At 39.2% G+C, this 23,692-nt stretch overlaps 1 protein-coding gene and 1 pseudogene across 4 annotated transcripts in view; one reads left to right on the top strand and one right to left on the bottom strand.

Annotated features, from left to right (window-relative positions):
- RBMS2 (RNA binding motif single stranded interacting protein 2) overlaps positions 1-23,692 on the top strand; it is a 79,415-nt gene that overhangs the window by 13,206 nt on the left and 42,517 nt on the right. The gene's annotated exons all lie outside the window — the stretch shown is intronic.
- Positions 1,129-13,854, bottom strand: LOC132529200 (RNA-binding protein 7-like; annotated as a pseudogene).

Below are 23,692 nucleotides of genomic sequence, written 5' to 3'. Positions count from 1 at the left end.
TCCCGGACCAGGGCTCAAACCCATGTCCCCTGCATTGGCAGGTGGATTCTTAATCACCATGCCACCAGGGAAGTCCTGGAAACAGTATCTTGATACATAAAAGTTTTGTTAAACAAGGTTTTAAAGTTTTTAAATCAGAAAGTGTTTAAGACTAAATTCTCAAATGTTCAAATAAAAACAAAAAGCAACCTATACAATTTCAACAATAAAATGTGTCCTTGTGCACTTGTCTTGGGTACTTTGAACATGTTAAAATTTTAGAAGTTTGAGTGATAGAGGCAGCATTTAAAGGTTTTGTGAACCATTTTTTCCCCAAAAAAGTATACTTTTAGTAAAACATTTTACCATTTTATCTGACCATGCATTTACATTTTTATTCTTCCGGAATAAGGGGATTTACATTAACACTGTATTTTTACTGTAAAAAAATACATTTAGAGATATTTAACTTACTGAGTGGCTTCAGTCATACATCAAACATGATTTAATGAACAAATTCTAAAATTTTATAATGAAATAGCACATGTAGATATATACATGTATGTTCAATTACGGTAAAGTTCAAGATTATGTCACAGAACTTACACTTAAGTTCTCTAAGAAGTTAAATAATATGATTTATCCTGAAGCTTTACCAAACAGCTTTCTGAAATGTTAGTAAAATGAATCACTGAAGTTACATTTTCTCATTTATTAACAAAATACTGAGTCATTTCAGACTATCAACTTGAATGTTTTCTATTACACCAAAAATCTGATTCACTAACAAGAAACTTCTTGCAGTACAAAAAGATAACAGATAATTAAAATATTTGCTCCATAATACAGCTAATCCATATAATACATCCCTTCCTCAACTATCTAAAGTGATTAGGAATTGTGGCACCTTCGTTTGCATAAAACCCTTGCCTCCTCTTAAAACCCTGAGGTGAAAGGTTATTAATGTAATAAAACTAGAACCACAATTCTTCTCGTTTCTGTATTGGACTGCTGTTAGGTTTTAAAATTTTTATAAAGAAATGTGGCGACTTATAAAGCTGTTCTATACAGTTTTTTAAGAAAACAGTCCCAGACAAATTAACAAAAAGGGCCTAGAATGACCTTATGAAAACATCCTTTTATCACTTGTTAGTGTCGAGATGAGCACCATTTTCCTTCTCTACCACTGTCTCTTCTGTTATCATAGTCATGGCTCCAGCCATCGTGATTCCTATCTTCATAGAAGAAATCATCTCTGTTTTCTCTGTAATGATGGTCAGACCCATGATCAGTGGTGTAACACTGTTTACGGCTATAATGTCTATCTGCTATGTAGGAATGAGAATTTTGACTTTTCTCTGTGATAATGTATATCTTGGCGCCACTGGGAGCTTGAAGACTGGTTAAAAGTATGATTATGTGGGGGACTTCCCTGGTGGCGCAGTGGCTAAGAATACACCTGCCAATACAGGGGACACGGGTTCAATCCCTGGTCTGGGAAGATCCCACATGCTACAGAGCAACTAAGCCCGTCTGCCACAACTACTGAGCCCTCGTGCCACAACTACTAAATCCCGTGCGCCTAGAGCCTGTGCTGTGCAACAAGAGGAGCCACTGCAATGAGAAGCACGTGCACCACAAGGAAGAGTAGCCCCCACTCGCCACAACTAGAGAAAGCCCGTGCATAGCAATAAAGACCCAATGCAGACAAAAAGAAATAAAAATTTTTTTTTAAAAGTATGATTACATGACCGAACTGATGGGGAAAATCCTCATTGATCCAGTTATGGAGAACCAAATTTCCGTCCATGTGACATCTGTCTCAAAACACTGTTCATCACTGCTTGTCTCTGAAAATTTTCTGAAGAAGAGAAAGATCTTTGAATTATCTGTGCTGATCGAGTCATTTTAGCTCCTTTCATACCTACTAGGAGATGTGGAAGTAGGGCTTGAATTTCCAACACGATGCTGGGGATATGACAAACTGACCTCCTGTGAGGCATGGTTACTTCCTAATCTAATCTGACTTTTGATGGGCCTTCCAAAAAGCTTGATTCCGTAAAGTAGATTCATGGCATAAGGAGCAGATACTTTATGTTCGAAATTCACAAACACAAACTGCTTTGCTTTACCATCCTTATCTTTTGGAATTTTCACTTTTATTACTGGCCCAGCCTGGTGAAAAAGCTCAAAAAGGAGCTCCTCTGTGACTTTGTTTCAAGGTTGCCCACAAAGAGAGTGTGATTTGCTTTGGCTCGCAAATATTTTCTTACATTCTGTAGGCTGCCTTTTTACTCTGTTGATTGTGTCCTTTGAAGCATGGAAGTTTTAAATATGGATATAGTCCAATTTATCCATTTTTTTCTTTTGTTACCTGTGCTTTTGGTGTCATATCCAAGAAATTGGCCAAATCCAATCTCATGAAGTTTTTCCCCTATGTTTTCTTCCAAGATGTTTAGGTCTTTGATCCATTTTGAGTTAATTTTTGTATAAGGATAATTTTTTACCCTTACAGTGTAAGGTAAGGGTCCAATTTCATTCTTTTGCAGGTAGATATCCAGTTTTTCCAATACTATTTGTTGGAAAGGCTGTTCTTTTCTCATTCATTGAGTGGTCTTGGCACCCTTGTCAAATCATTTGACCATATGTGCAAGGGTTTATTTCTGGCTCTCTATTGTGTCCCATTGGTTAGTATGTCTGTCTTTATGCCAGTACCACACTGTTTTGATTACTATAGCTTTGTAATAATTTTTGAAATGAGAAAGTTTGAGACTTCCAACTTTGTTCTTCTTGTTCAAGATTTGGCTATTCAGGGTACATTGAGATTCCAAATGAGTTTTAGGATGAAACTTTTTATTTCTGTAAAAAACCCACAACATTGTTTTTCATTTACTTGTGTCTCCTTCCATTTCTTTCAGCAGTGTTTTGTAGTTTTCAATGTACAGATCTATCACCTCCTTGTTTACTTTATTCCTATTTTATTTTTGATGCTATTGTAAATGGATTTTCTTTATTTCTCTTTCAGATAGTTTGTGTATAGAAGTAAAACTGATTTCATTGTTGGTGTATAGAAATGGAACTGATTTTTGTATGTTCGATTTTTGTGTGTGTGTGTGGTACGCGGGCCTCTCACTGTTGTGGCCTCTCCTGTTGCGGAGCACAGGCTCCGTACGCGCAGGCTCAGTGGCCATGGCTCACGGGCCTAGCCGCTCTGCGGCATGTGGCATCTTCCCAGACCGGGGCATGAACCTGTGTCCCCCGCACCGGCAGGTGGACTCTCAACCACTGCGCCACCAGGGAAGCCCTGTATGTTCGATTTTGTATCCTGAAACTTTTTTTAAAAATTTATTTTTGGCTGCATTGGGTATTTGTTGCTGCACATGTGCTTTCTCTAGTGTGGCGAGCAGGGGCTACTCTTCATTGAGGTGCACAGGCTTCTCATTGCAGTGGCTTCTCGTTGCAGAGCACGGGCTCTAGGTGCATGGGCTTCAGTAGTTGTGGCTCATGGGCTCTAGAGCACAGGCTCAGTAGTTGTGGCACACGGGCTTAGTTGCTCTGCGGCATGTGCGATCTTCCTGGACCAGGGCTTGAACCCGTGTCCCCTGCACTGGCAGGCAGATTCTTAACCACTGTGCCACCAGGGAAGTCCGTATATCCTGAAACTTTATGGAACTTGTTTATTAGGCCTCACACTTTTTTGATGGAGTCTTTAGAATTTTCTGTATACAAAATCATGTCATCAGCAAACAGACAATTTTACTTCTTCCTTTCCGATTTGGATGCCGTTCTTTTTCTTGCCTAATTGCTCTGGCTAGGACTTCTAGTATTATGTTGAATAGGAGTGGTCAGAATGTTCACCCTTTTCTTGTTCTTGATCTTAAAGGAAAAGCTTTCAGACTTTCACTGTTGAATATGATATAAGCTGTGGGTGTGTCATATATGGCCTTTATTATGTTGAGGTATGTTCCTTCTGTACCCAGTTTATTGAGTGTTTTTATCATGAAACGATGTTGAATTTTGTCAATTGCCTTTTCTGCATCTATTGGGATTATCATGATTTTTGTTGTTCTGTTAATGTGTTATATCACATTTATTGATTTGTGTATATTGAACCATCCTTGCATCTCAGGGATAAGTCTCACTTGATCATGGTGTATGATGCTTTTAATGTGCTGTTGAATTTGTTTTGCTAGTATTTTTTTGAGAATTTTTGCAATTATGTTCATCATGGATGTTGGTCTGTTGTTTTATTTTAATGTCATCATCTGGCTTTGGTATCAGGGTAATGCTGGTCTTGTTAAATGAGTTTGGAAGTGTTCCCTCCTCCATTTTTTTGGAAGAGTTTGAGAGGAATTGGTGTTAATTCTTCTTTAAATGTTTGATAGAATTCACATGTGAAGCCATCTAGTCCTGGAAATTATCAGTCTCCTTACTTATTAGTCTGTTCAGATTTTCTGTATTTTTATTATTAAGACTTGGTAGATTGTATGTTTCTAGGAATTTATTCATTTCTACTAGGTTGTCCAATTTGGTGGCATATGATTGTCCATAGCAGTGTCGTATGATCCTTTGTGTTTCTGTGGTATCAGTTGCAATGTCTCCTCTTTCATTTTTAGTTTTATTTCTTTGAGTCCTCTCTCTTTTTTTCTTGGTAAATCTAGCTAAAGTTTTGTCAATTTAATCTTTTAAAAAAAAACTAACAGTTTTCCATTGTTTATCTATTCCGGATTTCATTTATTTCTGCTCTGATCTTTGTTATCTCCTTCTTTCTGCTAACTTTGGGCTTAATTTATCCTTTGTCCAGTTCCTTGAGGTTGTTTATTTGAGATCTTTTTCTTTCTCTTCTTCTTAATGTAGGCAGTTATCACTCTAGACTTCCCTCTGTGCTCTATTTTTGCTGCATGCCATAAGTTTTGGTATGTTGTGTGTCCATTTTTGTTTGTTTCAAGATATTTTTTGATTTTATCTTTGACCCATTGGTTGTTCAGGAATGTGTTGTTTAATTTCCACATATTTGTGAATTTTCCAGTTTTCCTTCTGTTATTGATTTCTAGTTTATATCATTTTGGTCAGAAAAGATACTTGGTATGATTACAGTATTTTTAAATTTACTGAGACTTGTTTTGTGACCTAGTGTGCTCTATCCTGGAGAATGTTCCAGGTGCACTTAAGAAGAAGGTGTGTTATGTTGTTTTTATTTTTTATATTATTTTTAAATTTTTTTATTATTATTATTATTTGCGATACGCAGGCCTCTCACTGTTGTGGCCTCTCCCGTTGCAGAGCACAGGCTCTGGACGCACAGGCTCAGCGGCCATGACTCACAGGCCCAGCCGCTCTGCGGCATGTGGGATCTTCCCAGACTGGGGCACGAACCCATGTCCCCTGCATTGGCAGGTGGACTCTCAATCACTGCACCACGAGGGAAGCCCTGTTATGTTGTTTTTAGGTGGAAGGTTCTGTATATGTCTGTTAGGTCCATTTGATGTAAAGTATAGTTCGAGTCCATTGTTTCCGTATTGATTTTCTATCTGGGTGATCCATTCATTATTGAAAGTGGAGTATCGAAATCCTCTGTTATTACTGTATTGTCTGTTTCTCCCATCAGATCTGTTAATATTTGCTCAATATTTTAGGTGCTCTGATGTTGGGTATATACACATTTACAACTGTTAACATCCCCTTGATGAATTGACTCTTTCTTATCATTATATAATGACTTTCTTCGTCTCTTGTTACAGTTTTTGACTTAAAGTTCTTTTTTCTGATATAAGTATAGTTATCCTTGCTTTCTTTTGGTTTCCATTTGTGTGGAATATCTTTTTCCAACCCTTCACTTTGTTCTTATGTGTGTCCTTGTAGTAAATGAGTCTTCTGCAAACAGCATAAACGTTAGACCTTATTTTTTATCCATTCAGCCACTCTGTGCCTTTTGTTTGGAGAATTTAATCCATTTACATTTAAAGTAATTATAAGTAGGTAAGGACTTATTATTGCCATCTTGTTCATTGTTTTCTGGCTGTCTTGTAGTTCCTTTCTTCCTTTCTTCCTCTCTTACTGTCTTGCTTTATGAATTGATGATTTCTGATAGTGGTATACTTTGATTCCCTTCTCTTTATCTTATGTGGATCTGTTATAGGTTTTTGTTTTCTGGTTACCCTCAGGCTTACTTGAAACATCTTATAGATGTAACAGTCTATTTTAAGCTGATAACAACTTAACTTTGATTGCATACAAAATCTACCCTTTTACCCCCACCCCCATTTTATGTTTTTCATGTCACAATTTACATCTTTTTATATTGTGTGTCCATTAACAAATTATTGTAGCTATAGCTATTTTAATACTTTTGTCCTTTAACCTTTATACTAGAGTTAAGTGGTTAACACCACCACATTACAGTACTAGAGTATTCTGAATCTGACTGTATGTTTACCTTTACCAGTATGTTGTATATTTTCATATGTTTTTGTGTTACTAGTTAACATCCTTTCTTTTCAGATTGAAGAACTCTTCAGCATTTCTTGTTAAGGCAGGTCAAGTGGTGGTGAACTCTCTCAGCTTTTGTTAGGGAAAGTCTTTATCTTACCTTCACTTCTGAAGGACAACTTTGCTGGGTAAAGTATTCTTGTTTTGCATTTTTTTTCTTTCAGCATTTTGAATATATCATCCCATTCTCTCCTGGCCTGCAGGATTTCTGCTGAGAAATCTGCTTATAGCCTTATGGAGGCTCTGTTGTATGAGAGACATTTTTTTTTTTTCAAACTGACTTTTAATTTGTCTTTGATTTTAGATGATTTTACTATAATGCATCTTGGAGAAGGTCATTTTGGATTGAAACTTTGGAGTGAGCTATTAGCTTAATGAACTTGGATGTCCACATCTCTCCCCACATTTGGGAAGTTTTCAGCCGTTATTTCTTTGAATAAGCTTTCTACCCCTTTCTCTCTCTCTCCTTCTGCAGCTCCAGTAGTTTGTAGCTTGTTTCTGTTATTATGCCCCGTAAGTCCCATAGGCTTTCTTCATTCCCTTTCATTCTGGTTTTTGTTTGTTTGCTTGTTTTTTTGTTTTCCTTCTGTCTGGATAAATTCAAATGATCTCTCTTCAGGCTCACTGATTCTTTCTTCTGCTTGCTCTAGTCCATAGTATTTTTAAGTTGCCCAATCCAACTAGTGTTTTGTTTGTTTGTTTTTTAGTTTTTATCTTACATAACCTCTTAGTGGCATTGCTGGAGTTGACTATTCCCCATTTCTTGAAACTCTGTCTTTTGTTGCCTCTGGTAACACAACCTTCTTGGGTCTTGCCCTTTTGCCCTCCTCTTTTGACCTCCTTGTCAGTTACTCTACTCAATTTCTGAGTGTTTATATTTCTTCAGGCTTTCTTGCTTTCTTTCTAAATATACTTTATTCCTAGATTTCACTTATTACTATGCTAACAGATTTACAGATAATTGCTAGACCAGACTTCTCCTCTGTGTATCCAACTGCTGAATTGATATTTTTTTCCTAGAAATCTCACAGGTTATTAAAATTAACATATTCAAAATGTAATGATTGCTTTGCAGTCCTCAAATTGGCTCTCCCCTCCATCTCTACAGCATTAGTGAATGATACCATCATCCAGCCAGTTACTCAAGCTAGACACTATACTTTCCTGCATCTAATTTATAAGCAAGTCCTTTGATTCTACCTATAAACTACACCTCAGATCTTTCCATTTCTCTCCACCTTTACAGCCATCTCTCCAATTATAGACTATATTGTCTCTTGTTTGGACTATTACAGTGGCCTCCTAATTGAGCTTGCCATTTCACCCCCTGCCTCACTCTTATTTATTCTTCCCATAGTAGCCAGAGTAATATTTTCAAAACATAGATCAGATCTTATAACTTCTCTCTTCCATAAAATCATTCACTGACTGTCTATTGTGTTGAATGAAAGCCAAGTACTTTAACACAGCCTGGAAGTCTCTGCCTACCCTTCCATCCTTCATTACACTCCAGCTTCACTGGCCTTCTGTTTCTTTCAGATTCAGTTGAAAATCTCACTTTGTGTCTTTTGCCCTTTTCTCTTTCTGGAATGATCCTTTATTTCATTCTCTGAATGGCTAGTCTCTGCTCCTCCTTGAAGTCTCACTTAAATGTCACCTTTCTGACTATACTAACTAAAGTAGGTCACAGCCTTCTGTTCTTTTTTTTTCCTAGCCCATTTATCACACTGGGTAATTATACAATTACTTTGTGATTATTTGATTAATGGCTATATCTCTACTAAACGCTGAATTCTGTTAGAACCATGACCATCTCTAGTCTTTGTCTTAGACCATCTTTAGCTTGGCATTGTGTCCTTGCTGTCAGACATAGTGCCTGGTACTCTAAATCGGGCATTAAGTATTTATTGAATGAATGGATGTGAGCTCCTTTTATATTTCAGGCACTATAAGAGCTTTATATGTATTTATTTCAATCCCCACACTAATCCTATTACATAGGTGCTGTTACTGTCTGCATTTTGCAGGTAAGGTTAAGCAACTTACCCAAAGTCACAGACTAGTACATGGCAACACTAGAATTAAACTATAGTCTTTCATTTTTGAGCCCTTGTGTTTTAACCCCTTTCTGCTAGTTAATGGGCTCTATAGTCAAGAAATATACTTTTTTTTTTTTTTTTTTTTTTTTTTTTTTTTTGCGGTACTTGGGCCTCTCACTGTTGTGGCCTCTCCCGTTGCGGAGCACAGGCTCCGGACGCGCAGGCCCAGCAGCCATGGCCCACAGGCCCAGCCGCTCCGCGGCATGTGGGATCCTCCCGGACGGGGGCACGAACCCGCGTCCCCTGCATCGGCAGGCGGACTCCCAACCACTGCGCCACCAGGGAAGCCCAAGAAATATACTTTTGAAAAAACATTTAGTAAACATTGATTCATTGCCTACTCAATTGCTAAATGAATAGTGAATAACTGAGTGCTTATATCAAAACTGAATCTGATTTTTCCTCATTTGTGAAATAAAGGTCTTACATTATAAATGAAAATGATTTTCTTTGTTGTCCCAAATTGAATTATTACTAAATCATTATTTTACAATTATAGGATTTGTAAACTGGTAGAGCCAGGCACACTAACATTTTACCCTGGCCTCCGTTTCAACTACCAGAGGAAATACTTGCCTAGCCCTTAAAGACTGCTGGGGTTTGCGGGTTTCAAAGTGAAGCATCCTTCTTCCTCCACTCCAGTTGAGAAGTAAGAAGAAAGTTTGACAAATGGAAATAAAAACAACAACTTTATTACTGATAACACTAATATTCAAGAAGGTAGCTTGTATCTGTGGGCCACTGGATTTCCTACTACTGCCAGAATTAGACAGATTTCTCCATCTAGGTGCAAGCAGTGATCAAAACCAAACCAAAGAGAAACTACAGACTTCCCCTGTGGGGCAACCCCTGTGAAACCTCACCAGTGTGTAAGGTAGCAAAGCTGAGTGTGTGCTCCCTTCAGGCAGTTGAACCCCCAGAGCGAAAGAGGACACAGCTGTGCTGCTGCTTCTAGAGCTGCCTGCACAGCAGGAGCGATATGCTGATGTCTGTCCCTCTACACTGAAGGGAGCAGTGGAGTGGGCAGTAAGTGTTTTCTCCAGGGAAGATGATGATCAGATTCCTCAGTTTAGTTCCATTTTCACATATCAGACCAGTACTTAAATCTAGTAGATATTTTGATTATTGAGGTAAAATGATAAGCTAAGTTTCTTTATCTGTTTTTTTGTTTTTTTTCTTTTTGACCACACTGAGTGTCCTGTGGGATCTTAGTTCCCTGACCAGGGATGGAACTCACACCCCCTGCAGTGGAAGCGCAGAGTCTTAACCACTGGACCACCAGGGAAGTCCCTCTTTACCTGTTTTCTGGTGTCATTTTAGACTGTTGATTTGAACACATTTTAGAAATTGATCTCTTAAAAAAATAATTGGAGCTAATTGTTGACCTTGCTTATAGTTCGTGAAAGCCATTGCTGTTCCTGTGTTTAGACAAACAGCAATGGAAAGGATGCGGACTTGGGAACCAGATGATCCTCAGTCAAAAATAAGATTCTACTGCTTATTAATTATGTAAACTTGGGAAAGAAAGAACTCCTCTGAACCTTAATTTCCATATCAGTAAAAATGAAAACGGAGGGAATTCCCTGGTGGTCAGTCCAGTGGTTAGGGCTCAGTGGCACTTTCACTGCCGTTGGCCTGAGTTTGATCCCTGGTCAGGGAACTAAGATCCCATAAGCCATGCAGTGTGGACAAAAAAAAAAGAGAAAAGAAAAGAAAATGGAAATTATACCTATCCCATTATCTCATTATCATTTTTTTTAAACAAACCTCCACCTTCCTACTTTCTAAATTTCTCTTCTACTGTCTCTTTTATTTATTTATTTTAATTTTTAAATTTTTGGCTGCATTGGGTCTTCGTTGCTGTGTGCGGGCTTTCTCTAGTTGTGGCAAGTGGGGGCTACTCTTTGTTGTGGTGCGCGGGCTTCTCATTGCAGTGGCTGCTCTTGTTGTGGAGCACGGGCTCTAGGCGCGTGAGCTCAGTAGTTGTGACTTGCCAGCTCTAGAGTGCAGGCTCAGTAGTTGTGGCACACGGGCTCAGTTGCTCCGCGGCATGTGGGATCTTCCTGGACCAGGGCTTGAACCCGTGTCCCCTGCATTGGCAGGTGGATTCTTAACCACTGTGCCACCAGGGAAGCCCTCGTTATCTTCTTTGTAATGATTATATTAGATAACAAAATCCTATGGGGCCTGGAATGTGGTAAATAGCCAACATTTGTTATTTTCCCTTCCCTTCGCCTGAGAAAAAGATAATAAGATAAAAGGTCAGTTGACTATTGAGATTAACATCAATAGTCACTAGAGAAGCTATGTTGTTACTAGGAAGTTTTGTTTTGATTTTATGTTTTTATGTCATTGTTCTGTTTTTGCATTCCATCTTGTGCCTTTTGAAGGCCAACCTTTTCTCTCATTTTGCATTTCTTCATAGCATCTCCACATGCTACATATTAGATACAATAAGTAATTGTTCAGTTATAGATTCTTTTTTCTATTCTCCAAATAGTACCTACTTAATAAATTTTTTTTCAAAAACAAACAACTTTTTATTGACATATAGTTGACTAGTAATGTTGTGTTAGTTTCAGGGGTACAGCACAGTGATTCAGTTATACATATATATGTATTCTTTTCCAGATTCTTTTCCATTATAGGTTATTACATGATACTGAATATAGTTCCCTGTGCTATACAGTAAGTCCTTATTGTTTTATTTTATATATAGTAGTGTGATTTATTTTATGTATAGTAGCATGTATCTGTTAATCACAGACTCCTAATTTATCCCTCCCCCACCCCCTTTCCCCTTTGATAACCATAAGTTTGTTTTCTATGTCTCTGAGTCCATTTCTGTTTTGTAAATAAGTTCATTTGTATCATTTTTTTAGATTCCACTTATCAGTGATATCATATGATATTTGTCTTTCTCTGTCTGGCTTACTTCACTTAGTGTGACAATCTCCAGGTCCATCCAGATGGTTGCAAATGGCATTGTTTCATTCTGTTTTATGGCTGAATAATATTCCATTATACATTTATATACTGAATCTTCTTTATCCATTCATGTGTTGATGGACATTTAGGTTGCTTCCGTGTCTTGGCTATTGTAAATAGTTCTGCTGTGAACATTGGGGTGCATATATCTTTTTTTTTTTTTGGCCACGCTGCATGGCATGCAGAATCTTAATTCCCCAACAAGTGATCAAACCTGTGCCCCCTGCATTGGGAGCATGGAGTCTTAACCACTGGACTGCCAGAGAAGTCCCCTATATCTTTTTTTTAAATAAAATTTGCCATCTAAACCATTGTTTAAAATATTTATTTATTTATTTTTGGCTGTGTTGGGTCTTCATTGCTGCGCGCGGGCTTTCTCTAGTTGCAGTGAGTGGGGGCTACTCTTCATTGTGGTGCGTGGGCTTCTCATTGTGGTGGCTTCTTTTGTTGTGGAGCACAGACTCTAGGAGCGTGGGCTTCAGTAGTTGTGGCACGTGGGCTCAGTAGTTGTGGCGCACGGGCTTAGTTGCTCTGCGGCATGTGGGATCTTCCTGGACCAGGGCTCGAACCCGTGTCCCCTGCATTGGCAGACAGATTCTTAACCAGTGTGCCACCAGGGAAGCCCCCTGCCAATATCGTTTTGAATTAGTTTTCTCTGGATATATGCCCAACAGTGGGATTGCTGGATCATATGGTAACTCTAATTAAATGGTTTTTGAATGGGTTAATTTTTATGCTGGTACAAACATAAGAATTTCCTTCACAATAAATTGCAAGAAATAGGGGACTACCCTTGTGGTCCAGTGGTTAAAACTCCGCACTCCCAATGCAGGGGGCCTGGGTTCAATCCCTGGTCGGGGAACTGAGATCCCACATACCACAACTAAGCCCGCTCGCCTCAACTACTGAGCCCATGAGCTCTAGAGCCCGTGTGCTGTAACTAGAGAGCCTGTGCAGTGCAAGTAAGATCCAGCACAGCCTAAATAAATAAATTTTAAAAGTTCTTAAAGAAAACTGCAAGAAATAGGAATGGATAGGGAACCTGTCGATTAAAAGATGTGTCAGCAACCAGTGACAGTATATGGACCTTACTTGGATCCTATTTCAAACAAATAAACTGGCGAATTCCCTGGAGGTCCAGTGGTTAGCACTCCATGCTTTCACTGCCAAGGGCCTGGGTTCAATCCCTGGTCAGGGAACTAAGATCCCACAAGCCGCACAGTGTGGCCAAAAAAAAAAAAAATTCAAATAAACTGTAAAACAAAACAAAACAAAACAATTCTGACATATATAAGACAATTGGAAATTTTAACTCTATTTTATAAAATTAAGGAATTATTAATTTTTAGATGATATAGCGTTGTTCGGGTTTATATTTTTTTAAAGAGATTTTTCAGAGCTACATGCTGAAATATTTTGTAATGAAATTATATATTTGCTTTGAAATAATATGGGAGGTAAGGAAATAGGTGGAGTTACAAACGAAGCAAGTTTGTCCATGAATAATTGTTAAAGCTAAGTGATAAATGTGTAGGGATTCATCATACTCTTCTTTTGCCTTTGTATGTTTTCCATAATTAATAGTAAAAAAAGTTATTCTTATTAAACTTTGCTTCTCATCCTCTGAACCAGGACTGTCTTTTTTTTTTTTTTTTAATCGGTTAAGATATGAGCAACTTTAATACCACAGCCAGGCTAATTATTACTTAAGGATATCACTGAATGCAACTGTCAGGAGTAAGCCTAAGCAAAGATAGAGAAGAAGGGAAAAAATGGAGGAAGAATGGAAAAGAGCAAGAGAGAGGATGGAGACTAGAGAAAGGGAAAGAAGTGAAGGGGTAGTAGAGGGTTGCCTCTAAGCTATAAGTCTCTTATTCTCATTCTAAATTTTCTTCCAATTTCACCTCCAAAGGATACCAGAGGTAAGTAGGAACCTGAGATTCTGCTCTGTAAGTTCTGTCAAAACTTTTTGTAATAAGGAGAAAGAAAAATCGCTGTTTTGTTTTAATATATCAGCCTAAAAGAACAGGGATTCCCTCTTTTCTATATTCTTTATGGATTAAGTATACTGTAGCTATTATATAAATAGTATATCTTTATGTGGCTATGGGTACTGGACCTTGCAAAAATTCTTACATAACCTTCCACATTACTATCCAGGAATTAGATAGAACTTATAGAACTTTCTCTTCCTCTTTTGGAGACCTTATCACTTTGTTTATAGTTGGCTTTTGGTATTCAGTTCTTACTTTGGCAATCAGTCCTCACCTCCACCCCTTACCTCCGACTTCTGCCCCATTCCCAATTGTAGTTTAAGACCATGAGTTTGATAAACTAGGTTAACACTTTGCCAAGGACTAGTTCTGTTCAGATCACTGTCTTTTTTGAGATTCAGAGTATGTTAGGAACTATGAGAGCATGGGTCCAGGAGTCAGGCTGTATGGACTCAAGTGTTTTAACATTCTATCCTAGTTTTAAAAAATTAGTATGTTGGACCTTGAAACTTTTTCTTTTGTTTTTAAATAGATAATAGATGTATGGACTTGGTATAAAATATAAAAGGTTCAAAAAGTCTGTTTTCACTCCATCTTTCATATACCTAGTTCATCTTTTTAGCGGCCAACATTATTAACCGTTTCTTGTGAATCTTTCTGGACGTATTTTATGTATATTATATCAGACTTTGAAAAATTATATCTGCAGTTCTTTGTGACTTGTAAAAAGCAGACTAGAGGGACTTCCCTGGCGGTCCAGTGGTTAAAGACTCCACGCTTCCAGTGGAGGGGATGCGGGTTCGATCCCTGGTTGGGGAACTAAGATCCCACATGCCCTGTGGCGTGACCAAAAAAAGGCAGGCTAGAATAAGGATTAAACTTTATATACCTAACGTAATGCTAGGTGGTTGCATGTATATATTTTATTTTGATCTGAAAATAGACTAGGCATATATACCTTCCGTATTCTTTGGTTAGGTTACTTTCTTCAGGTGTGTAGTATTGCCAGTGTTTATTGTTTGGTGAATCAAAAATATTTCTATAATGGTCACAGGAGCAGAATCTTTTCATGACTTTGAGATTTTAGGCCTTGATAAAACCAGATCCCTAATCTACCAATCTGGGAATTCTTTGTATAGGTAGTATAAGGGTGAAGAAGAGGAGTGCTGGTGTTTCCTCACTTCCTATGAGTTTGTGATCTCTGTATTTCTGACCACAATAAAATTGTGTCAGATGATGAAAATAGGGTAAATGACAAGGTAGGGCAAAATAAACTGTAGGCAGGCATTATCTTTTCCTATATATTTTCTCTATCTGAGGCAACTTGATTGTGGAAGAGAGGCACATATACTTCTCTGCAAACTCTGAAGCTCCAATGATGCCGTTATTCTTTTTCACTTTGCAACTCCTTCTCAGGCCATACGATGATCCACCAGCTAGGCTGAATAGTGGAGGGGTTGTGTAATTCAGAGTAGCACTCCATGGGGGCTCAGTTGTATCCTACCCGTGTTCTCCACAAGCAGTTGGTGGTCATGTTCAGACTTAAGCTACTTAACCTTCAAAGATCCTTTTTCTGTCCTGAGAATTAATTAAACTTTTTGCTTTATGGTTCCTGGTACATATGAGATATTGCTGACATGTACCCACAAACTGGTGGCATAGTTGGTTATTCCTTGGGATAGAGGCATGGGATTGTGCTGCCTAAAAACACTGTGCCTAAAAGGGCTCTGCCCCCCAATAGAATTGCCCATATATTTCAATTGAGGGCTCTTGCTCTAGTAAGTCTATGTAAGCACCAGTCTTATGTAGGTTTTCCTCTAATTTATTTGGTTCACAATTCAAATGCCTTTGTTCCTTAAATGTTCTACTTTGACTGGACATTACCTATGGCCAGGGAACTTAGAACTGTTTTCTTTCCAGAAGGGAGAGAAAGGATGTAGGGTCATGGAAAGGACTGCTTTACATGTTTACTCAGCTGGTTGACTTGGTTTGGATACTGTCAGTATTAAGGTTTCCATTACTTGGTTCTGCTTAACAAAAAGTGAAGCAACATAACAGAGGGAATGTTGAAATAAAACTGAACCTCAGTTTCTGAGTTTTAGAAGGGAAATAACACATCACCTGCTCTACTTCACAAAGTTGTCTGGAAGATGATATGAAATCATAAAGTTAAATCAACAGTTTAACTTAAGATACTGTTAAATTGTTGGACGAAAAGAATTCTGCATCAAACTGTGCCTTGAGGATTTTTGCCCAGTGAGGAGGTTCTTTACCCAATCTTAAAGAAAGCAGAGTTTCTCAAGAGTTTCTGGTACATATCCTCTTTTGTTTTTTGTTTTTTTTTTTTGCGGTACGCGGGCCTCTCACTGTTGTGGCCTCTCCCATTGCGGAGCACAGGCTCCGGACGCGCAGGCTCAGCGGCCATGGCTCACGGGCCCAGCCACTCCGCAGCATGTGGAATCTTCCTGGACCAGGGCACGAGCCTGTGTCCCCTGCATCAGCAGGCAGAAGCTCAACCACTGCGCCACCAGGGAAGCCCTGGTACATATCCTCTTGCACCTGAATCTTTAAGGTAGAATGGTTTGTTCATTGTTTAGGGTCCTAAAAGGAAACAGATGCATACCCAAATGGAGTAATTTGAGAAAGATTTAATAAAGGGACTATTTACAAAGGGACTTAGGGAAAACAGTGAGAGGGAGTAGAGTACCCTATGGCCAGCAATTACAGAGCCTACGTACTCTATATCTAAAAGGTCAAAGAACTGAGAGAGATTACCGGAATCTAAGAGTGTATGGAGAGAACTATGGGCTTCAGTAGAGGTATGCAGCCAAATCACGGTATTCTGGCAGGGAAAGGAGCTAGGAAAAGAAATACTCTGGTCTCATTCTCCTCCTGCCCTTTGATATCCTACTGGTATATATCTGGTTAGCCAAACCCAACTGGAAGCCAGAGGGCAAGGGAGCCTGTTCATACACTCTATATGGTCAGCTTCCAAGGCATAAAGCAAGGTGGACGAGAGTGGCTAGTGCATCTGGAAGAGTGAATGGATTCTTGAGCAATGTGTTTGGCTGTATGCTTAACTGAGGATTCTTTAGTTATTTTGACTTAGGGTTTAAAAACATCAATTTTATACTTGAGAACTAGTTTGAGTATCACCTGGTATGAATGTAAAAACTCCCTCTGGTATTAAAGGGATGTAGACAACAGATTGCTACTGTAGTGGTAAGAGCCATGAAAGAGTAGGGGGGAGGAGATGAGGAGCTGGAGATGGTGTCAGGTTTACTTGAGCTAAGAGGAAGTAGTAGAAGTGCTGAGAGTCAGCTTTGAAAACCAGGTATGGGGGCTTGCCTGGTGGTCCAGGGGTTAAGACCCTGAGCTCCCACTGCAGGGGGCCCTGGTTCAATCCTGGTCAGGGAACTAAGATCCCGCATGCCATACCGTGTGGCCTAAATAAATAAATAAATAAAATAAAACCAGGTATGGTGGGCAGATCCGTGGTATGGGTTCTCTGGCTCAGGTGCTGCGTGTTCCAGAGATAACTTTCTGTTTTTGTTTTGTTTTTAATGTTATATTTTTTTTCAGGGAGGAGGATTACAGAAAATATTCCTTTCTTGCTCTGATATGATTTAATGTCTAATTCATATTTCCACTTGAATTTCAATAAAATTTATTAATCTTACGAATTTTCTGTCTGGAAATGAAGTAGGGTGATGCCAACCTAGGCTGAATCCTGTGCTAGGTCATACTAGCCTGTGATAGCCTAACATATCAAGAAGTTTTCAATGGTTGGAATGTCCTCTTCTCGCTACCCATCTCTATCAAATTTTTATAACAGCTTTATTGAGATATAATTCACATACTATACAATTCACCCATTTAAAGAGTACAGTTCAGTGGCGTTTGTATATTCACAGAGTCCTGCAACCATTACCATACTTTTAGGACATTGTCATTACCCACCCCCCAAAGAAACTCTGCCCACTTAGCTATCACTTCCCAGTTCTTTCATTATCCCCCTCTCCCAGCCATAGGTAATCACTAATCTACTTCCTGTTTCTAAAGACTTGCCTATTATACACATTTCATATAAATGGAATTATGTAATCAGTGGTCCTTTGTGACTGCCTTCTTTCACTTAGCATATTTTCAAGGTTCATATTATAGCATGTATCTGTACTTCTTTCCTTCTTATGACTGAATAATAAGCTCATGTATAGATATACCACATTTTATGTATCCATTTATCAGTTGGTAGACGTTTGTGTTGTTTCCACTTTGGGCTGTTATAATGCTGCTGCGAAATTCGTGTACAGGTTTTGTGCAGACATATGTTTTCAGTTCTCTTGGGTACATACCTAGGAGTGGAATTGCTGAGTCATGTGATAACTCTGTGTTGAACCATTTTAGGAGCTGCCAAACTGTCTTCCAAAGCAGCTGCATCATTTTACATTCCCACCAGTAGTGTACAAGGGTTCCAGTTTCTTCACAGCCTCACCAACACTTGTTCTTTTAGCCGTCAAAGTTACTTTTGAGTAAAGTCATAGTCTTTTTATTACAGCCATCCTAGTGGATATGAAGTGGTATCTCATTATGATTTTTTTAAATAAATTTATTTATTTTATTTATTTATTTTTGGCTACATTGGGTCTTCCTTGCTGTGCATGGGCTTTCTCTAGTTGCAGTGAGTGGGGGCTACTCTTCCTTGAGGTGTGTATGCTTCTCATTGCGGTGGCTTCTCTTTGTTGAGGAGCATGGGCTCTGGTCGTATGGTCTTCAGTAGTTGTAGCACGCGGACTCAGTAGTTGTGGCTCGCCGGCTCTAGAGCTCAGGCTCATTAGTTATGGTGCATGGGTTTAGTTGCTCCGCAGCATGTGGGATCTTCCCGGACCAGGGATCGAATCCATGTCCCCTGCATTGGCAGACGGATTCTTAACCACTGAGCCACCAGGGAAGTCCCTCTCCTTATGATTTTGATTTGCATTTCCCTATGGCTCCCTATTAAAGGTTTAATATCCTACTCATCCTTCAAGGTACAACCCAAACATCTTACTTGAGAAACTTTTCCCTCAGGAATTGTTTCTTCTTTCATGTTCTTATACCATTTTGCTTGGATCCCTATTAGCACACATATTTTTTTCTGCTAGTTATCTAGATTGTACACTCTGGTTTGTGAATTACTTAATGGCTTCTTGTGAGTGTGTGTTTAAATTTATTATGAAATATTTCACTTACACTCTTACTCATCTGTGAGTCCCCACTGCATCAAGCAGGGCTTGAACATATTTGCATTCAGATATTTATTGAATGATTCAAATAATGCAAAGGGTCTCATGAGTGAATATTAGGAGGTCTGTTACTTTGCAGGTTTGAAAGTGGACTTTCTCTTATTAGGAGACATTATGACAGAACTCAGAAAATAATGTATTTTTAGACAAAAATGTTCAGATGTGTTATATGTCCCAGAGACCACTGGCTTTAGGAACTTGTCTTGTGGATCATCAATATCCAGGTTGTAATAGGAATTTTGATGTCAGGCCACTGGATTGTGTATCTGTGAGACTTTCTTAGGTGTTTATTGAGATGATACACAATTAGCAAATCCCCTAAGTTTATTTTACTCCTTTTAGCAAATATGCATGCTTATACTCTATGCCAGGAACTTCACTGGGCACTAGACATGGGATGGAGTTTTCTCCTGCTCTGGTGACAGTAAGAGTTAAGGGCTTAGGATGGGGATAACTTTGATAGCAAATGAATGGATACAGGGTTTGTGAATTTTATTAAACCAGGCAAAATGAACACTTGATCAGAGAACCGTATTTTCAGAATAAAGACAGTGTTTCAGTTACATTAATTTTTAAGTAGCTCATCTGACTGGATCATTCTTTTAAAGATCTGATGAAAACTTAGTGATTGGGAAGTAGGCCTTGTATCACTTCTACCATTATGATCTCTTGCAAGAGAGCAAAAGGAAGAATGCCCTCTTGTCTCCTAGTTTCCTGTAACTCAGCAAGACAGGAAACATAAAGTTCCTTGCTACAGGAAGACGGGAGTTTGATTTTTCTTTTTCTGGATGAAGATGAAGGAGTTATATATTTCTCTATCCCCATACTATAAGCCCTTCCCCGGATTATTATCCCAGAGATTCTTATGGGATATTTTATAGGACAGTTCTCTAACCATCCTTCAAATACCACCCCACCAATCTTTAGGAAATTAAAGTCTCTTCAGTATTTTATCTAAAAGGCCTCAGCCCTAGACAGTAAAAGAAGAACAAAACATAAGGAATCGTTTTATAATCTAGACATAAGTAACTTTCTGAGGAGGTCAGAGAGAGGTAGTTCTGAAGATGGTCAGGGCCTGCTTACTAAGTAGTTATCTCGCTGCCTGCCTCATAGGCTCAAATCTCTTCATGTGCTTTCCATAAAAACATCTCTCCAGAGTTTTCCTGGATCCTTAAGAACTTCTGGGGGGTGGGGGGACTTCCCTGGCAGCGCAGTGGTTAAGAATCCGCCTGCCAGTGTAGGGAACACGGGTTTGAGCCCTGGTCCAGGAAGATCCCACATGCTGTGGAGCAGCTAAGCCTGTGTGCCACAACTACTGAGCCTGCGCTCTAGAGCCCGCGAGCCGCAACTACTGAGTCCATGTGCCACAGCTGCTGAAGCCTACACACCTAGAGCCCATGCTCTGCAACAAGAGAAGCCACTGCAATGAGAAGCCCACACCGCAATGAAGAGTAGCCCCCGCTCGCTGCAACTAGAGAAAGCCCACGTGCAGCAACGAAGACCCAATGCAGCCAATAAATAAAAAAAAAAAAAAAAAAAAAAGAACTGCTGGGGAAGCATCAAGTCTCTACAGACAAATAACAGCTCAACTTGGGTGAGTTATCCATATTCTGCAAAGGAAGGAGAATTTTGTCCTTTAATTATAGAAGAACTCCATTTTTTAAAAGACTCCGAATTTTAAAATAATAACGGTTACTGACAGTTTATACTTGCTGTATGCCAAACACCATGTTAAGTACTTTATATCCATTAACTCATTTGTCCTACCTTTCTTTGCCTTCTTTCAGCTTTTATGTATGGCTGTTTACTATGCAAGGGGAGTGGCCCTTCTAGGAAACAGCCAAGTCCTCCCCCTGCTAGTGTTCTCACACACCTTTTATTGATAGATTCTAGTCTCCAACCAACCTCAAATTTGGTGTTCCCTAGCGTTTGCATTCAATCAATTCGTCTTTGCAATCCAGTGTTCCCTGTTCTGCCTTGGTAACGCATTGCCCATAGGCATCTGGGTTTCACTGGAAGATCCAAAGCCAAAAAGTCCTTGCCCTGAGATTGCTTCCCACCTTTAGCTATCATAACTGAGTTTACTCCACTTCCCAGAGAAGTAGTGCAATACTAGAACTTTCTAAAAGCATTAATACCGCCTTTATAAGCCTATATTTCTAAGGTGGTGCGTTAACTTTTAGCTAAGAAATCAAACTTCCAGGCTCTTCCATGCTAACTACCAGGCTTTTCACGCCTTCCCTGCATAGTATTTTAAAGGTATTTAAATGTTTACTAACTGAATAAATTAACCAGTATTTATTCTAAAAGTATTCAGCATATATCCATCAAGCAGATAACTTCAAATTCTGCCAGTCTGAATTTAACTTCTATACTTTTTCCTGACCTCCCTTCATGTCTAATATCTCCTAACTAGTCTTACCACCTCTGGTCTTCTACCCCTCCGAACCAGCTGGGATAATGCACCTAGTGTTAGCTTTCTCAGATATATGTTATCATGTCATTTCTCAGCTTATAAACCTGTTCATGTTTCCCAGTCAGAATTAAATCTCCTTCATGAGAAGACTCATACCTAGGGACTTCCCTAGTGGTCCAGTGGTTAAGAATCCACCTTGCAATGCAGGGGACGGGGTTTGATCCCAGTCAGGGAGCTAAGATCACACATGCCGCAGGGCAGCTAAGCCCCCATGCTGCAACTACAGAGCCCTCGAGCTCTGGAACCCGCCCACCAGAACTAGAGAGAAGCCCACGCGCCACTATTAGAGAAGTCCGAGCGCCGCAAGGAAGAGCCCACGTGCTGCAGCTAAGACCCGACACAGCCAAATAAATGAATAAATATTTTGTAAAAAAAGAAGACTCATACCTACCTTTTCTACTCGATAACTTTACATATTTCTTTGCTACATGATAATATGCTACCATCCTTTATTTCTAAAGGCAAATCTAATACCATCCCAGGTGTCTAAGATTCTAGGACAAATATGAGGGCCTTGTTTTAAACAGTTCAAATCTTGCTCTTCATTTTTTAGCTTAGACTCGGACAGAGAACCAGTGGCCTCAGAGAACCATTACAGACCAACAGGAGTCAAGAGAGACAATACTGCCCCACCCTTCTCTCGCCCAGTAAGAATATCTCAGTCCTCTGGACTCTCATATATACTGCCCTGTTCTCTTTTATGTACATAGGTAAACAAGGATCATTAGTTTACATTAGTTATTATTGTCTCTCCAAATAGTTTCTTTCGGGAAGCCAGATAAGCTTTACTTAGAGGCTTTCTTGACCTTTTTTACTGAATTCTCTTGAAAAGAGAATATTTTTCTATTTTTTCTCTTTGGAGACTATATAGTAGTTTCAGAAGCTGTTTGGGAATAGCAAAAGAGAAAAGTTTTGGGTTTTTATTTTCTGAACTACATCTTTTTTTCTAGGAATTTTTCTGGCCTTGCAGCAAGTTTATCATTGACTAAGACATATTTTTAGATTATAACTAAGACATTAGTGTTAAAACCAAGGTTATAACCATGGTAGTAAACCAAAAGCTTCTTTTCAATTTATTTCTTTCCTCAGTAACCCTTGTGTTCTTATTTGGACAGTCGTAGCATCATTGATAACTTCCTCTTAGGAATATTCTCTCACATTAGGAAAGGGGATAGATGAACTCTAGCTGAGGCAGGTGATCTCATCTGCCAGTGCTTGGCACATGATATGATGCTGCTAGAGTTGCTTCTGCTATCATTGTTACTGTTGGCATCATCATCACCCACAGGCCTAGAATATCTTATTTATTTATTTATTTATTTATTTAGGGGCGGGGTGGGGGTGTGGCACACTGTGCGGCTCGCAGTATCTTAGTTCCCAAAACCAGGGACTGAACCCAGGCCCCAGCAGTGGAAACGCCGAGTCCTAACCACTGGACCACCAGGGAATTCCCTAGACTCTCATATTAGAAGAAGCTTGGCTTTCTCAGCTAAGGATCAATAATGGCAATTCCTTAGAGATGAGGAAAGGCATATCTTAGTGAATGATCTCCAGCAGTGATCTTATTCTGAACTCAGGAACAGCCATGATTAGAATATAGTTGATAATCTTCTTGGCCTCTACTTTATTATTTTTTTAAAAAAATATTTATTTATTTATTTGGCTGCGCCCAGTCTTAGTTGTGGCATGTGGGATCTTTGTTGCTGCATGCGGGATCTTTAGTTGTGACGTGTGAACTCTTAGTTTCGGGATGTGGAATCTAGTTCCCTGACTGGGGATTGAACCCGGGCCCCCTGCATTGGGAGCATAGAGTCTTAGCCACTGGACCACAAGGGAAGTCCCTTCTTGCCTCTACTTTAAATCAGATGGTGCACTTACAACAGTAGTGATAATGGAGGGGGCCTAGACCACTAGTATTTGATTATTATTACATGTCTACTAATTCAGTGGAGATTTCAACATCATTCTTAAAGTATGTACTGCCATTTCTAGCACTGAATGTATGACTTTTAGGTTTATTTGCCCTGTTTTTGTCTTGTTTTCTGAAAGTTGCTGAAAAACATGCATGTGCCCTACCCTGCACTTGTCGACTGTCACTACCACCACAGAGGAATAATTCATATTCTTCTGGCACATGGATTGTTCTATATGGAAAATCCTAGTGTAAGTGCTGGCAAAGAGAGGGGGACAAGGATAGGAAATATAAAGGGTGTATCAAGAGCTACAATAGGTCATGAGGCTTTGGGCCATTCCAGAATGTGGTATTGGGTTTCTTCTTTGCTGCAGTATAGAGCTGAGGAATGAACTGTGTATTTGCAAATGGGTACACATTTGTGATTATGTATAGTGACAGAAATAGGTAGATACTTGCTTCAACATATT

Source organism: Lagenorhynchus albirostris, chromosome 11 (genome assembly GCF_949774975.1).
Source record: "Lagenorhynchus albirostris chromosome 11, mLagAlb1.1, whole genome shotgun sequence".
Taxonomy (NCBI): domain Eukaryota; kingdom Metazoa; phylum Chordata; class Mammalia; order Artiodactyla; family Delphinidae; genus Lagenorhynchus; species Lagenorhynchus albirostris.
This window is presented reverse-complemented; position numbering and strand designations above follow the sequence as displayed.